The sequence below is a fragment of the Vanellus vanellus genome (assembly GCF_965231255.1).
Source record: "Vanellus vanellus genome assembly, chromosome: 4".
Taxonomy (NCBI): Eukaryota; Metazoa; Chordata; class Aves; order Charadriiformes; family Charadriidae; genus Vanellus; species Vanellus vanellus.
In genome coordinates, this window is record NC_138909.1 from 54,933,693 (window position 1) to 54,950,222 (window position 16,530).

The window sequence follows — 16,530 nt, forward strand, 5'->3', positions numbered from 1 at the left end:
GAACCTACATGAAAGAAAAGCCTTAGGAAAGCTCTAAATGCACAAAATGGGGCATGGACTGGGGTACAGCTTCCTTCTTCTTAGGTGTCAAAGCCAACAAGCCTTTAGACAAACAGCAGCGAGAAGCCAGACTTCCTCGGTTCCAATGTTCATCAACCACCTCAAGCTACTTACCAGACATGAAAGAAAAAGAGAGGCCAAGAAGTCAGTGGAGGGAGTTACAAAATACTTGGTAGCATACAGCCTGAATTCTTTAATGACATTTTTAGTAAATGTTCTTGCTGCCAAATGCGGTTTGCTTCACCATCACATCTGTCTCCATTAATAATGCGTAACTCCACTTCAAAATTATTCCTATAAAGCACTTTCTTAATAGCAGGCATTAGCTTTGTGCATTGCTACAAAAGTCAGTAGAACTTGGTTTTTGTGAATGTATGGAGTTCTTTATCTGAACATTTGCAATTTGAAACATCGCTAGGGACTAGGAGAATTCCTGACAGAAATCCATCCCGGGGGACGCTAAAGTCAAATCACTGGAGACACATTTCTATGATCCTGACCTGGGAAGAACATTGCCCAATCTAGTCTATGATGGGAAAATATTTGAAACAGGGACAAATTTCCCATTGACCTCCTCTTCCCCCACTGAGCTCACATTCTTCACCTCCACTTCATAATTTTTCATGGAACCAGAAGAACAACACTTATGTTCTCCATATGTTTCTGCTCAACCTCTAGTTGCATTTGCAGAGAGGTTAACTTTCCAAATAAGAAGGGGCAAGAGTATAAGCTCCACATTTGTATAGGAAGTAACAAGGGGTAAGAGTATAAGCATTCAGACGCCTGCAGGAGTAGAAGGTCTGAAAAAAATGGAGATATTTTCAAGAATATACTTTTCACGAGATTTCCAGGAGATCCTCCAACTGCTCCCCAAATAAAGTGAAATATGTTTGCTTATCAACTTAATCATGTGTCACTTGGTATCTACTCTCTGCTGAAATTATGTGAAGTTTTGGAAATTAATATCTGGGAGGAAAAAAATAATGCATGAGGAAAAAATAGACTAAAGGGTTTGGTTCACCCACTCATTAACATCCCAGAAATGTTCTGTGAACCACCTTTATTATCACTGTAAGCTAATACTAATTATTATATATGTTAAATTATAGATTAAATACCATAAAATAAAACTTGGGTCCTACTGGGCATTTTGGAAGAATTTCTATTTAAACATCAGATATTTCTCTCTCTCTTTTTGCACCTCATTTATTTGCTAAACACTAAAAACATTAATTACGTGGTTATCAAAACATCATTATGTAAAAGGAACCAAGATGAGCACTAAGCTCAATCATGTATAAAGTAAACAAACCGCAAACAGGCAGATGGCACTTTTGGGACCTGACTCTGCCCTGTGAAGTCGTTTACTGTTTTAAAACTGAAAGAGCAATGTCTACATGGTCCTTGTCACTGGTTTAGCAAAATCATTTTAAAACCACCTTTTTGCTCAAACTGGTACAACCCTGCTTGCAATGGCCATGCGTCACAGGCTCTGTACATAAATTTATGAACCACAGCTTTCAGACCTACGGTGATTTAACATTCAGGTAACTCCTCTACCTTTAATGTGTTTCCTCCCAATTCCCACCTGCAACTTCGAGGGATAAGGAAGCCCATTGCACTCATTTAATATTTCATTAATTGCATTTTAAGGCCACAGTATAACCATGCACTGCTACTGGGCGGAGGAAAGGAAACACTGTGTTAAGATAATATTGATTCATTTAACCAGCGCAAAACGAAGAAAAGGTCAAACTGGGGCAAAGCTGGTGCAAGCAAATACATCCCTGGCAGCTAACTGTTGTGATTCAGCTACAGACAACTGCAGGAAGGGCATGGGAAGGGACTCTCCAGCGCTCACTAAAGTGTGCCATTAGTCTGTTCTTTGGAGTCATCAGACAGCCTCGAGTTGGGTTTTGCCCCCTGGGCAATCATCACAATTAATTGGGCATGCAATTTATCACAGACTAATTAAGTGGCTGCTACTGCATTTATCACTGCTTGTAAAGTGAAGGAGCTCATTCTGGCTTTTTATTTGCATCACTTGCAAGGCAGTTTAAAGCATATGGATTCATCACTTCTGGATGGGTATTAGGTTCCCAGCAACTGAGCACCCTTGCACCCAGGTGGGAACGGTAGTCCACCCCTGTGGTCTGGGGCAGATGTTTGCATTTGCAAGAGTATTAGGCTGGTTTCTGCAGGAAAAGACCTTGATACACTTACTGGTATGCGGGGGTGTATATGTGTGCATGCTCATGTGATTATCTCTACTATCCACTGACTTCTGGTCAATTGCAATCAAAATTTAAGAGAAGGATGAAGATCTCAAAAGAAAATCTGCTAAGGGTCCCACTGAGAGGGAGACTTTTCAGCGAGTTTAGCCCTGATGATTGGACACGGGGGGATCCTCTTGGGAACTCTACCTTGAGACACAAATCAATATGACATCCTTAGTTCCTGTGCTCACAGAGTTGTGTGTACTGCTCCTCTGTGCTGTTATAACTTTCTGCTGCCACTAGAATATTTGCTCTGCTCATGCTCATCTGAGAGTCATTTTGTAGTCATTAAAAAAGATAGCAATGGCAAAGGAAATCTCATTTGATCCAGACTCCTTATTTATAGCTATGCCACTTTTAAAGACAAGGCAAATCAGTGGTACCTGTATAGTCATGGTGGGGTACAATTGCTTCTGAAAGGTATTTTTTCACCAGAATGCTTTTGAGCAGAAGCTCGGCTAGTGTATTCCCGCTGACATTGCTAGTTAAGCCAAAAGCATCCATATTCGTCTGCCTTTGTTGGTGCAACACATCCTACAACACTGAGCCACTGTAGATATCCCAGTCTCCCCACCATTGTCTAAGGAAGTAAGACCTGAGCCACTCCAAGGTCAATGTTGATGTAGCCAGTCAGACACTTGAAAAGCTTCAGGGAAGCGTGTACAATATTTTTTATTATTCTGGAGTTTAGCTGTATGGAATTGTCTACAGAGGAATGAATTACACAAGGTGATGAAGGATGGAAGAATTTGAATCTAAATGATAAGAGGAAAAAAAATGTTCAGTATTGTTTCTGTAATTGGCATAAGAAAGCAATCTGTTCTTCAGCAAGATAAGGCAGCTTAGCTACTTTATTCGATTGTTAGGGCATCTTAGCAAATACTTTTGAGTCCTCATAATGACTACTCCCATTTGCCCCAAAGGGTTGTGTGGTCTCTTCTCTTAGTCTGCACACAGCAGAGTTGACTTTACACACAGAAAATAAAGATTGCAAAAGCATTCCTCAACAAGGAGACATTTCCCATTTGGTCTTCAGCTCCTCATTATGTTTCCCACCCACTTAGCCACAACATTTATTTTTATAAACCAAACTGCCAGGAGCATGCCTGCACCACCCTTTTGCATTTTTAACATGGACTAAATAGAAGGAAACTGTCTTGTGTTACGCCAGCTTCAAAACTCTGCATTTACCCTCCCATTCAAATAGATTTTCAATCATCATTAAGGTTGGAGGATGTATTTAATGGTATAGCTACACTGCACGCTGCTGTGTTGAGTGGTGATAAGTTGCCCAAGTTACCTTTAGGCCAAGTACATGTGGGCACTGAAAATTGTCTAACTGTAGACAAATTGAGCCCTTCAAAGGTTTTTTTTCCCCCCTCACTTTTTGATGTGCCACAAGTTTCTCCTGTTTGCAGCAGAACAGGAGCTGAATGGATGCTAGCAGCAGCAGGAGGAAAGCAGAAGAGTCCTTGACCTTTATTCCACCCCAAGATATGTCCCTAAAGAAATATAAGGCTTAAAGCTATCACACAGGCTAGTGTCGCTGGAAAACCTTCTCATAGCCTAGGGGCCAATATGCAGTATCCGCTCCACGTCCACGCTTTGCCAAAATCCGATAGTCCGTTCCTACTCAAGAAAGCATTTAAACTTACATTCAATGAGGGGCACGGGGCCAGTTCCCACCAGAGGGATTTCTGCATCACAGTTGCTCAAAGTTGTTCCTAGTCTCAGCAGTGGGGCTTAGCTTTATGTAGGTAGTAAACTACAACATCATCTTAATAAAGCTAAAAGCTTTAAAATGTCTGCAAACTACGAAAATCACTGCAAACTATGAAAATCACTGCTTCAGGGTAGAATTAAAACAAAGTACTTGACAAGAGTACTTAGAAGAGACATAACGATTGACATGAAATAGCTTCTGCAGACATCCAAAACTATGTAATATGTTAAGGGATTATTTTAAAGGAGATACTAGTTTTTATACATCAGAACTGTATGCCTTTATATAAACTCACAAGTTAAGATTTCCACCACTATCCATTTCTGTATGTCTTCCAGTAATGGGGTATTTCTCAGAAATCCCTGAGCAGACAGGTCTTTCAGAGGAATGAATGTAGTGCATCACGTTGCTGTTTTTTTTCCTATCAATGAAGTAAGCAGAGGCTGGATGAGAGGAGGGTGGAGGGAGAAGTAGGAAAAGCACTGCAGAGCAGTGTGGACCTGCCCAGGAGCATATATACTGCATGCATGGTGTTACTAGACAGCAATCTTTAAGGAATTCCCCCCTCCTACCTTAAAGGCATTCAAGCAGTAGTAAGATACACTTGAAATTGGAATTATCTTCTGGATTTTGTAGAAAGTTAAATAGGTGTTCATGATTGTACCTACAATCTTAAAGGCTACGGTCTTCTAAAGGGCAGATATTTTAGGCCAGATGGTTGTCCCCATCTCTAACAGATTTATTTATCTGTCTAATGTTTCAGCCTACAATGGTTGTCTTTGTATAAAGAAAAGCTAAGCACAATAGCTGATGTGCCTTCAGGATTCTGTTAAATAGCATCCGCAAAAACAGCGGCCATTGGACCTCTGCTAAATGAAAAATTAGCTGTGCAGACACTAGCCATGCAATGAAGAGATTACATGCTCCTCACACAGCCCCTTCCCTTCCTCCTGAATATTCCTACCTGTCAAGTCTTACCCAAAATGCTTTTCTAATCAATTATTTAGGGTCCTCACAAGAATTTCGGAAACAACTGACTTGCAACATATTCTGGACTCAGACTAAGTGCCAGTCTGCATGTTCATAAAAAACATCACGGTAAGCCACAGAGACTGAGGGCCATTCTGTGTCTTTTTTGGTGATTGAACCAGGCAGAGCTGTGCTCTCTTGCCAGTCCATATATACTTCATACTGGTGATTGCATTTTGGTGGAATTTTTACATATGAACATACATTTCTACATGATAAACTGATATAAAAAGGACATGAAATGGTCCTCGGTAGAACTTGCCAGTATCCTTTAACAAAGGAGATCCTCGAGTATCACCCGAGCCCTGTAATATTTGAAGACTACAGATTTCTTAATTTTGTCAGTAAAGTTCTCCAGTAACCTACACACTTGCTTCTGTCTGTGCAAGAATCGTGCCAAAAATCACCCCTACGCTGCAAAATGTCTTAGTCCCCACTCGGGATCCAACTAGAGTTGGTATGAAGATGTTTGCATCTAAGGTAGCCATCTCATAGCCAGTGGAGAGAAATACATGGAATTTTGTGACAATCCATCCTATTTCAAAGCAGACATGAAGTAAACCTCTAGTTTAGATGGAAAGTGTCTTGGAAGTGCCTAATCCCCTGCATTAGCTATAAACTAGAGCTATAAACTTTTCATTAAGATCTAGTGAGATGAAGCCCTCCACAGGTGTTCCACCTCTTCACATGTCCAGTCTGGTAAGTGTATTTAACACACTTCAATAAGAGTGAGCAACCCCCTGAAAACAGAGAGCATAGCCATGCTATAACGTTCTATCTTGTCTTTTATAATTGAAAACGTATTTATACAAAAAGTGTAAGAAATATCAAGTAGCTCACCCAGAATGGCCTAGCGATCAGAAAATGGTCCAGTTAAAGAGAAATATGTGACCAAAGCACTTTTCATGGAGGAAAGAGCTGAATGTGTAGCAGCTATACTGTAAACTCTGGGCTACTGAAGACAGGGCTCTGCCTTCACTAGCTGGGTTTTCAGTGCAGGTTGACACATCCTTCAAGAGGATCGGAGGCGAGATCAGGCCTTCCACTCTGTCTGGGGAGCTGTCTGCCCGAAACAGGAGCAGCACTTTTCCTGGAGGGATCCCCTTTTGTGATTGTTCTTCCTTGCAGCTCACGTACCCGTGCCCATAGGGTCGAGGTAGGTTGTCCATCCCACCTCCTCATGTCCTCTCCGTGGTCACCCAGGTAAAACCACAGGGTGCCTCGTGGTGTATACCCTCTATACTCTCCCTCTTGAGTAGGGAAACACCTGCTCCTAATAGCTGAGATGCTGGCCTGTACAGGTGGGGAGTAGGATATACTCTCTTCAAGTTGCTGGATCATCTGGGACAGTTTCTCCCCAGCTGAGATAAGTGGGGAAGAGACTTTCTTCATATTGATGGAGTCGTCCAGCCACCTCATCCACCATTGGTCCCTCTTCACCTCTCCATTCCATCACTGCCAAGGAGTTGGCATATGATGATGGTGCACTCCATACAAACTTCCACCATATGGGCCTTGTGCACTGGACTTCATCAGGTTCTGTGGGTAACTACACATTATCTGGGTCAAAGTAAATCATCTCTCATACGGCTAATTCCCTCAGGTACTGATACCTTTTTCCATGGTGGTCCACTTGCTCGGACGACATACAACATCTTCACTGAAAGGATACCTTTCCCCTCACACCTGACAGGAGTCACCTCCAGAGGCTGAAGGCTTGTGTCTTTTTCCCCAATTGCCTTGTCAACGCCCGCTTCCCTAGACAGGGATCCCAGCTGCTTGGCTTCCAAGCTACTGTCCCTGTTACCCCAGCATCGGAGCAGCCAGGTGACAATGTGCTCACCAGGAAGTCGACCGAAATCTTTTCGCATATCTCACACCTCACTCAGGGATAGGGATTGGGTGATTATCTCTGGTTCTGTCGCTTCCTCCTGTTCCTTTGATGGCCCTGGTTCATCATCCCTTACTATGCGAACTGATTTCTTGGTGTATTTCTTCTGTATAGGAGCAACTGATACTGGCACAGGTTGGTTGTCTGGTTCATCTGCAGTGCCTGCCACCAGGGTGTGAGTGGCCGCATTGCCTGTCGCCAGGGTTAGAGTAGCCACAGTGCCTGCCACCGGGGTTTCCCCCTCTTTCCCCTGAGGGTGCTGCATAGCACCGAGCAGTGTTTGGTAGATACTGGCCAGGGCCCAGCACAGTGCCATAAGTTGTGCCTCTCTGGAGCAGCCAAAGCATCTTCCTTTCAAATATTCTATCACTTTATCAGGGTTCTGTAGTTGTTCAATAATGAAGTCCCAGACCACTGGAGGTGAGAAGTTCTCTAGATACCTGCCCATATTCTCCCACATCCCACGCCACTCCTGACTATCTGGCCTTGGGGGCAGATGTATAAGTGGTAGTCTTAAACAGTTGTTCAACCCTAAACAAGACCTGAAAAACATTCAGGAGGCATAGCAATAGGAACACACTTGTTTGAGCATCCCAAGGATATTCAAAATTCAAGAGGTGTCATACCTGGCCCATAGGAGAAAAGGGAGGCAAAAGAGCTGGGGAAGGTATTTCCCCCATTTCTCCCATAGATTGGGTGTGATTATTAATAACTTCTGAGAGACAGTAACCAAGGTATGGACAGGACAGCAATACTGCATAGACATCCCAACAAAGCTACCTGAGTAGTGACATTATCATATCATAAGCTGATATTGCACAGGACAGCAAAATGATAGTCCTGATCCCTCTCCCTGAGATCAACAGCATCACAGGGAGCACATAAAGCATATAAGAATTTACATAACACAGCCATGCAAACAAAGTAACATTGTAACCAGCAACTATCTAATTAATATGAGAAATGCATACAAGAAATTCATTTTAACAAGCTCTAGTCAGATCTGTCCTTATCTCAACCCTCCAAGCCCCACGCTGGGCACCAAAAAGGACTGTCGTGGTTTGGCCTCAGCCAGCATCAAAGAACCACGGGGCCGCTCGCTCGACTCCCACAACCGTGGGGGAAAATCAGCAGAAAAAGGCAAAACTCGTGGGCTGAGATGGTGCAGTTTAACAGAACAGCAAACGGGAAGAGAATAAAAACAATAACACCGATAAAGGCGTAGAAGGACACGATTACAGTACCGCAGCGACCAGACTGGACCCGCCCCACCACAGCCCACCTCCAAGTGGCGACTGCCCCCCCCGCTCCCCGGCTAACGCCTCTTATAGCCCGGCATGGGTCACGTGGGATGGAATACCTGCCTCCCCTGCCGGCTCCTTGGGGAAATTAACCCCATCCCTGCCGGAACCAGGACAGCCGGTTACCTACTGGAGAGCAGAAGTATTGGCTTGAGCATTGCATTGGCCACACAACAGCGTCGTTTTAACTTGCCGTGACTCTGAGTTGGATTTGCTTCCTGGTAGCCCTAACCACTAAGCCTTACTGCTGCTTTAACCGGCTCAGGTCTCACTTTTGATTTCATTAGCAATTCTGTTACTGAAGGTTTGCATCTTGTGAACTTCCTACATTTGGTATTTTACATTAATAAAAGCAGCAGAACTGACTAAATCACTTGAACAGCACTATTTTTTGGCAAAAACCTCACATATTTGTATTTTGGCCAAGTCAATGTTTCATTCCATTTAGCTGATAAAAAAGTAATGAAGAAAAATACCGTAGTTTTTTTGAGCCATCTGCTTTTGAAGCCTTTATGATTTGACTTTAAACAAGGTATATTCATCATGTCTTCAAAAATCAGGACTAATTTAAACAAAGATGATGTTATTATTTTTATTCCTAATGGCTCAAATATCTTTTTGATAGCAATAGAAAACAGTAGTATATTATGTAACTTATAAGTAATTATTTTTTTACATATGTATTACATAAAAATATACCTCCATGTATGTCTGCATACACGTGTGTGTATATATGTATGCATGGGTGTGTGGGTGTATAAATTAAGAGATGTTTCAAATGAGCATTCTAATTTTTGGAGTTCTGGTTTGAGACATTTTTAATTTAATAAATATAAAATCCCTTTTTTGGTCTAGCTTTTCATTTAGAGGATTGTCCATGTGGGTAAGAAAAAGAATAAAACATGTTGTGGTTTAATAAAGGCTCGTGGCATTTCTTAAAGCCTAAGGAGGGCTCGCATCACGGGCACAGGGATGCAGAGACACCCGGGCACCCGCCTCAGTGCTATCCCAGCCCTGGCAGCAGGACACGATGCCATCCTGGAGCTGAGCCCTGACAAGAGGCTGTTTTATCAGTTCAGTTGAGGACTGCATAGATACAACCACCTCGCTTTGTTCTCCTCTCCCCGAAGTGCTGGTAATGTAACAGCTCAATTTAAGCATCTTTGCTTGAGGAATGTGGTCGAGGCTGCCGTCAGAAGCACTTTGCTGCATTGGATTTGTGAAACAAATGCAGCCACATCACACAACCTTCCTCTGCTTAACTCAGACCCAGAAAAAAACTATAAAGGCAAGGGCTTCCTGCCGTGACCTGTCCCATCTCTCTGGGGAGGATTAGTTGCCAGCCACAGGGAGCATCACATAGAGATGACCACTGGTCTGATTCAGACCAGTGTTTCCTGCATTCCTCTCTACTCATCAGACTCTCTTAGTGGTGGGTAAAACTTCCAGTTAGTCCAGCAACAGGTTTCCTGTGGATGCAGTCATACTATCAGAGAAGTGCATTTTTTTCTTCTTCCCCCAGGGAAATAGTTCTGCTAGCCTTTGGGCTAGTTCCTTCATTCCCCGTGAGTGGCAGCTGTGCCACCACCATGCCACCCAAAAGATCACCATGCCCTTGGTCTACAGATCACCTGCCCTGGCTTCTTACGGTCAAAATGAGCCAGACTGGGTAAAAACTCTGTGCCAACGTGGGTTTTGTAAGAAATATTTACATTTTTTGCCTGAACTGCTGATCAGAAGGGATGATAAAACCAGCCTCGTCCATGTCTGATAGTCCTTACCATTAGATTGATTTACTTCATACTAACTCCTGTGCAGTTCAGTTTCTTAATTTCTCCTCTAAGTTGGTAATATATGTATGATTATACTGGGTATCACTTTCTTTGGACTGCACAGGAGATAAAGTATTCTCCAAGACTGAGTAGCAGTCATACCATCCAGTCCTCCAATACATAAACTATTGGTTTCAGAAATCACCTTCGCCCTGGATTATAATTCTTTGTACATGTATGTGATCTATCTCCCAGAGATTTACTCTTTCTATAGGGTAAAGATTTTTACTTGGCACTTTGATTTTTTAGTAGGTTTATGGACTGTGTTATAACTACATTTGTGACTGACAATAAGGTCGACTGAGACATCCAAGGTATGACTTAATGTTCATTTGAATACTGGGTTATGTGGTTTAAATATATATTTAGCTGAAATATCATTACAGACATAAAATGCTACTTAATGTCAGTGTAAGAGCTATGCTGTCTTGTTTTTGTTTTAGTTAGTGGTGCATTGCTTTCTACAATATATTGCTGCATACTTATCTGTGATTTTTATCTATGAAACTTTATTTTTTGATGACAAATGTTATCTTTATTCCTGTTAAAAATGAATAAAGCAGTGAATTCTGAAGTCATTTTTTATTAATCTAACTTACATGGGTTTCACCACTCTACTCATCGTTAATCATGTGTTATTGCTATCATCTGCATTAGCTGTTACATGTGTAGCTTTAATAGAAATTCTCATTTTAAAATGGATCACTGCTATTGCACCTAAACTAATATCACAGTGCAGCTGAGGAGAGCAGGCTATAGTAAGCCATGGATGTACCCGAATGAAGAATAAACACAGGGCTGTTTCAGCTAGCCTGCTAGTCACTGATAGCCAAGCAAAAGTTAATGGAAATCCATACTAGAAGAACTGCCATTGATTTCCATGTGGTTGAAGAAGCCAAGAAGCCATAAGACCCAATCCCCACTCTATCATCACCTCCATGTATAGTCTTAAAAAATCCCTTAGCTTTTTCAGCAGCCAGTTTGCTGAAGGGGCCACCAGCAACTCGTTAGGAGACACCTCACGCCTGCTTATGAAGATTCGCAAGCAAACTTTGTCTTCATCATTACAACATCTTTTTTTTTAAGGCCCTGACACTTAGGGGAATTCAAAACCCGTGTTAAATACCCGCTCAGCATATAGAGGGCATGTCACTCAGTGCAAAATTCGTTGGGACACGCAGACACTATGTGGTGGGTCAACCCTGGCTGGCTGCCAAGTGCCCACCATGCCGCTCCCTCACTCCCCCACCTCAGCAAGGCAGGGAAAGAAAAACAAGATGTAAAAGTTTGTGGGTTGAGATAAGAACACTAATTACTGTCATAGGCAAAATAGACTTGACTTGGGGGAGATTAATTTAATTTATAGCCAATTAAAAATAGAGTAGGATGCTGAGAAAGAAAACCAGTCTTTTCTTGCTGAATTTCTGTGCCAAAAGTTACAGTTCTGTTCTTAAAGTTTCTTGTAAATTTACCCCTTAAACTTTTTAAAGTTTAATTTCTAATTATTGCAACACTGCAATTTATACATGTAGCTGTAGCATAAATGGTGGTACCCAGCATATATTGCATACCACGTATCACATTGAATGGTCTGAGGCTGCTCAGTGAAATTTTAATGGGAAATTAACAGATTTTGCATTATTGTAGGAAAAAAACTTTCTTTAAAACAGTAAAATAAATCTTATACTGTAATAATCATCATCATCTAATACTGTAGAGCAAAAGCCACGCACACAAGCAAAGCAGAACAAGGAATTCATTCACTTCTTCCCATGGGCAGGCAGGTGGTCAGCCATCTCCAGGGGAGCAGGGCCCCATCACACAAAAAGGTTACCTGGGAAGACAAAACTCCACAATTCCAGATGTCCACCCCTTCCTTCTTCCCCCACCTTTACATACTGAGCAAGACATCATCTCATATGGAATATCCCTTTGGTCAGCTGTCCCGGCTGTATCCCTTCCCAGCTTTTCGTACGCTCCCAGCCCTGGCTGGCTGGGCAATGTGAGGAGCAGAAAAGGCCTTGACAGTTTAGCAACAACCAAACCCACCAGTGTGCTATCAATACTGTTCTCATCCCAAATCCAAAACATAGCACCATACCAGCTGCTAGTAAGAAAGTCAACTCTATCCCAGCTGAAACCATGACAATAATTTGCTTTGGTTTTCTTGCCTCCTTTTGGAGTTAGGACTTATATACTGAAATTATAGACGTATTTCAAAGATATATATGTAAATTTATAATTTTTTTTTTTAAAAAAAGCTACATCCCTTTCCATAATCCAGTTCCACATAGACACAGTCACTGCAATAGCAAGCACCTGCCAAAAATTCCTATATTTATAAAAATATTTATTTGCCTGTTCAGTGATATGACCACACCTTGCCAGCTGGCCTTATGTGCAATTAACATCTCTGAATGGGATGGGAAAGTGGTGTTACGCTTCCAAGCTCTGCCCACAAAGGCAGTCTGGGTCAGTCCTGGTGTTACAATGAAGCGCTTACTGATGGTGTGCTGCAGAGATGCTCAGCCTCTTCCTTTATGCCACCATGGTGACGCTGACACTAGTGCTGCTGTACCAGCGTGACACTGGTGGCCTCTGGGAGCCAGGAGGAGCTGCCAAACTGGCAGGAAAACCCCCATTCACCATGCACTCATTTAACCAGACCTGGAGCCAGAAATGACAAAAAGCCCCTACAGAGAAGCCCTTCTTCTGGTGTCCCCCTGCGCGTGATGGGTAGCTGGAAGCAGCACACTTTCTTGCCGATGTCCAGCTGCCCCATCAAGGAAACCGATGTGAAGCCCTTTGGCTGCACGACTTGAGACTACACGATGTCAGAAAAGACAAGCGTCAAACGGGATCTCTCCTCCAACACGCTGTGAAGACAAAGACAGCAGAGGAAGTATACTACAACCTCCCCATCCACTCCTTTTACACTGCGGTAGCTTCAAAAGACAGCTCCTACACAGCGAAGGAAGACAGCGTGAGAGTACCTCTGACAGGAGCTTTGTAAAAAAGTGTATCAGCTTCAGCTCACATTTCCATCCGAGCCACCCGAACGGCTCCATTCCATGTTGTTCCTCATCTCCCGAAGGCTGAATCTTCAGCGCTTCGCTGCTGCGGGGGAGGGATGCCCACCCATGACAGAGATCTCCCAGTCTGTCTGCAGGCATCGTCACAGAGACATACAGTCTTTTCTCGTTTTGATGGCTGCTTTCGTAACGGCTGAAGACATCTCTGGCTTGTTTTTGAATTGCAGTGCAATACTGGAGTGATGGACACAAAGAAATGGCAGTGGCTTGGCAAACTCTGCTCGACAGCTGGTTCGCAGGACTTCAAAACAGACTGTAATGTTGTTTTGGAGAGCTTCCCTTTAGCTGCTAAGCTGAGGCATGAAAAGGAGAACTGTATAAACGCTATGAAAAATGATCACAGGAAGAGCTTCTATTGGTCAGTGATTCTGACATATAAAGTTTTGTTTTCAGGCAATTGGCTTAAGACACTTCTCTCTTCTATCTTTAGGAAAATACAGATGCTCCTTCCTACATGTGGGTGGCCCATGACTGGAACATCATTTTGTTACAGAAGACAAAGATGTCAACGGCTGCAAACTCTTCTGCCTTTGTTTATTGTTATTTCTGATCTAAAAGGTTTTTATGAATGGAACAAACAGATCCAAAGACTCTTTGGTATAATGCATGCGCACAACTTGTAACTTAGATCTATCTCCTGATATTTTTTGTATGTGTTCTTGAATTTTTTCTGCGATATGAATGTAAAAGAAATTGTGCATATGGCATAAGCAGACCTTTCTCTTTGCTCTTTGCTCTTATGCTTGTAAATGCTGTTAGTTAGATTTGGACGCTTCAACTTGTTGGGAAGATTCATTGCTGGCAGAACGATGAGGTCTGGACAGTTGGCAGGTCAGAACGTTTATTAATGTGATTGCTTTGTGCAGAAAAAGTTTGGCTCCACTGTAGAGAAGATCCCCTCTGAAATGAACGTGGAGACTGGGAAATTAATTATTAAGGAGGATGTTACAAAAAGATACGTCAATACTGTTCAATATGCGGTTGGAAGGTAATTGAAAAAAATTATGTAGACTCTGACTTAAAAGGAGAAGGAGTCTCATGAACACACACTGTAATTCCTGACAGCGCTGTCTGGCTGCTGAACCTGTCACGCTTCAAAGTAGCACTGGAAAAAGGCCAAGTCTGGTCCGTAAGGCATGCTTTAGGCATGATGGAGACTTACAGGGAACTTTGGTTGGTGTTGGCTTGTTTCCTATGTTATTTGTACTTAGGAAACCATGTGGGAGGGCATGTTTCACTGAAGCATTTCAACCCTTCTTTCTATACAGAAAATATTTAGTATGCTCCTAACTTTATATTCAATTAAACCTATCACATGAGCATCCCTGCTCTGGCAGGGAGGTTGGAATAGATGATCTCCAGAGGTCCCTTCCAACCCTGACCATTCTGTGATTCTGTGATTCCAGAGAGGTGCATAAGAGAGCTGATCACTGTGTTCATTTTTGTTTATTAATTACAGAGCTGCCTACAATTGCTTAAATTTCACCACCACTTACAATACTTTTAACCATATTGTTGTTGTGGGGTGGGTTGCTTTTGTATTTTTTTTTTTTAACAAAACTATCTGATATTAAACACACATTTCTTGATTGAAATAAACATTGAAGAAGATTTATGTAATCCAGTTGAGGATACAAATTCAATGCTTTCTCTCCCAGATAAATGTAGAACTGAATCTATATTAATCTCAAATAAGAATGGAAAGGTGATACTAATTTTGGTTGCATTGTTATTTGGGTGGTTTTGACCAATTCTGTTTGTTTGTTTGTTTGTTTGTTTGTTTCTTTCTTTCTTTCTTTCTTTCTTTCTTCTTCCTTTCTTTCTTCAAAGCACCAATAAAGATGTCCTAAATCTAATCTAAACTCAAATGGATTTTTGAAAGCCACTCAGGGAATTGTGTCTGTCTTTTCCATCTCCAAGGGGCTGAAAACTGAAGATTTTACTTTATGGAAAAATGAAGTAGTTCCAGAAGATGAGACATACCTTTTCCTAAGAGCCTCATAGTGCTTCAGTGGACTTTAATACATCCTATCCATACAGGCTGTTGTGTGTGAACTAGCAAAAATCTGATCTTAACATTCTCTCAGCTAGACACCTCTTTTTGGGGATGAGGTAGAGACACACAGGGAGGCTACTCTTGCTCTATCATACCGATTTCAAATTAGTAGTATAGTAGTATAGAATACTAATTTTTCAAACTCTCTCAAACGTAACACATTTTTACAGTCTTCCCGGGAAATCACCTTTCCCCAGTCTTGACAGCCATCTCCTATTTGAACTCGAGGCTCAAGGAAAGAAGTGGATTTTCTGCATAGTCATTCTGGTTTGCATTTTAGCTGGCTTGGGTTTACTGCGATTACTTGAAAAAATTCTAAATAGCCCTGTAAGAATCTAGGAAATACTTATAGAAAGCATCTTTCTAAGTGTGCAAGGCATTATGTGCATAAAAAGAGCGGCTAAAAGCTAGCAATTTTGCATATTGTTCTGATTTTATTAGCTTTACCACTGTTTTCACAGGATGGTGGCTTTGAAAAAAACGACCACAGGAAGCAGCAGTAATACCTGTTACTGGAAACAAAGTCTGGAGGTGCAGCTCTTGCTTGTTTATTTTTGGCATATTTAGGATTCAGGGTTGCATTAACTTGGCAAGCCTGGACGAGGAACACTTATCCACGCGCATGCAGTGCATTCACACCCATATAATTACCTTTTGTTAATTCTATGAAGCTGTATTCTTTCATTTTTACAGAGTCTCCAGTCCTGCAGACATTCAAACACATGAACAACAGACTCCTAACTTCAATCAGATTACAACTGGGAATAAGGTACTTAGGCATGTGCAGCATCTGGTTGCAGAATTAAGATCATTCATCTCTTGGGTCTTCTCAGGCAATTATAGTATGAGATATGTGCACGTGGACTGTAGGATTCATGCAATGTGGGCTTCTTTACTTAAGGTGAGCAAAATGGTTTTTAGAAATCAGAGGACAATCTAGAGAGCTAATACAGCTCCTGCAGTAAGTGCGTCAGCTCCAAACAATCACCCTATTCACACCCCACAGCATTTAGATGAGGAAATACTGCGAGTATATAGAATTTATTAACCAATTCAAGCCAAAAGGAAGTGTGGGCCTATGTTTCACCAAAATTAAGGACATTTTTTTGGATCCCGCCCTAAAAAACATTATGTCTGATGTCTGAGGAAGGAGAGCATCTTCTGAGACCATTGTTCACCTAGCTTTACCCAGCTACCTTGGAAAAAAGTTCATTATTTCTCTGATGAATTCCACTAACAAGCACATGGACTCAAAACAGTGCGTAAGGTT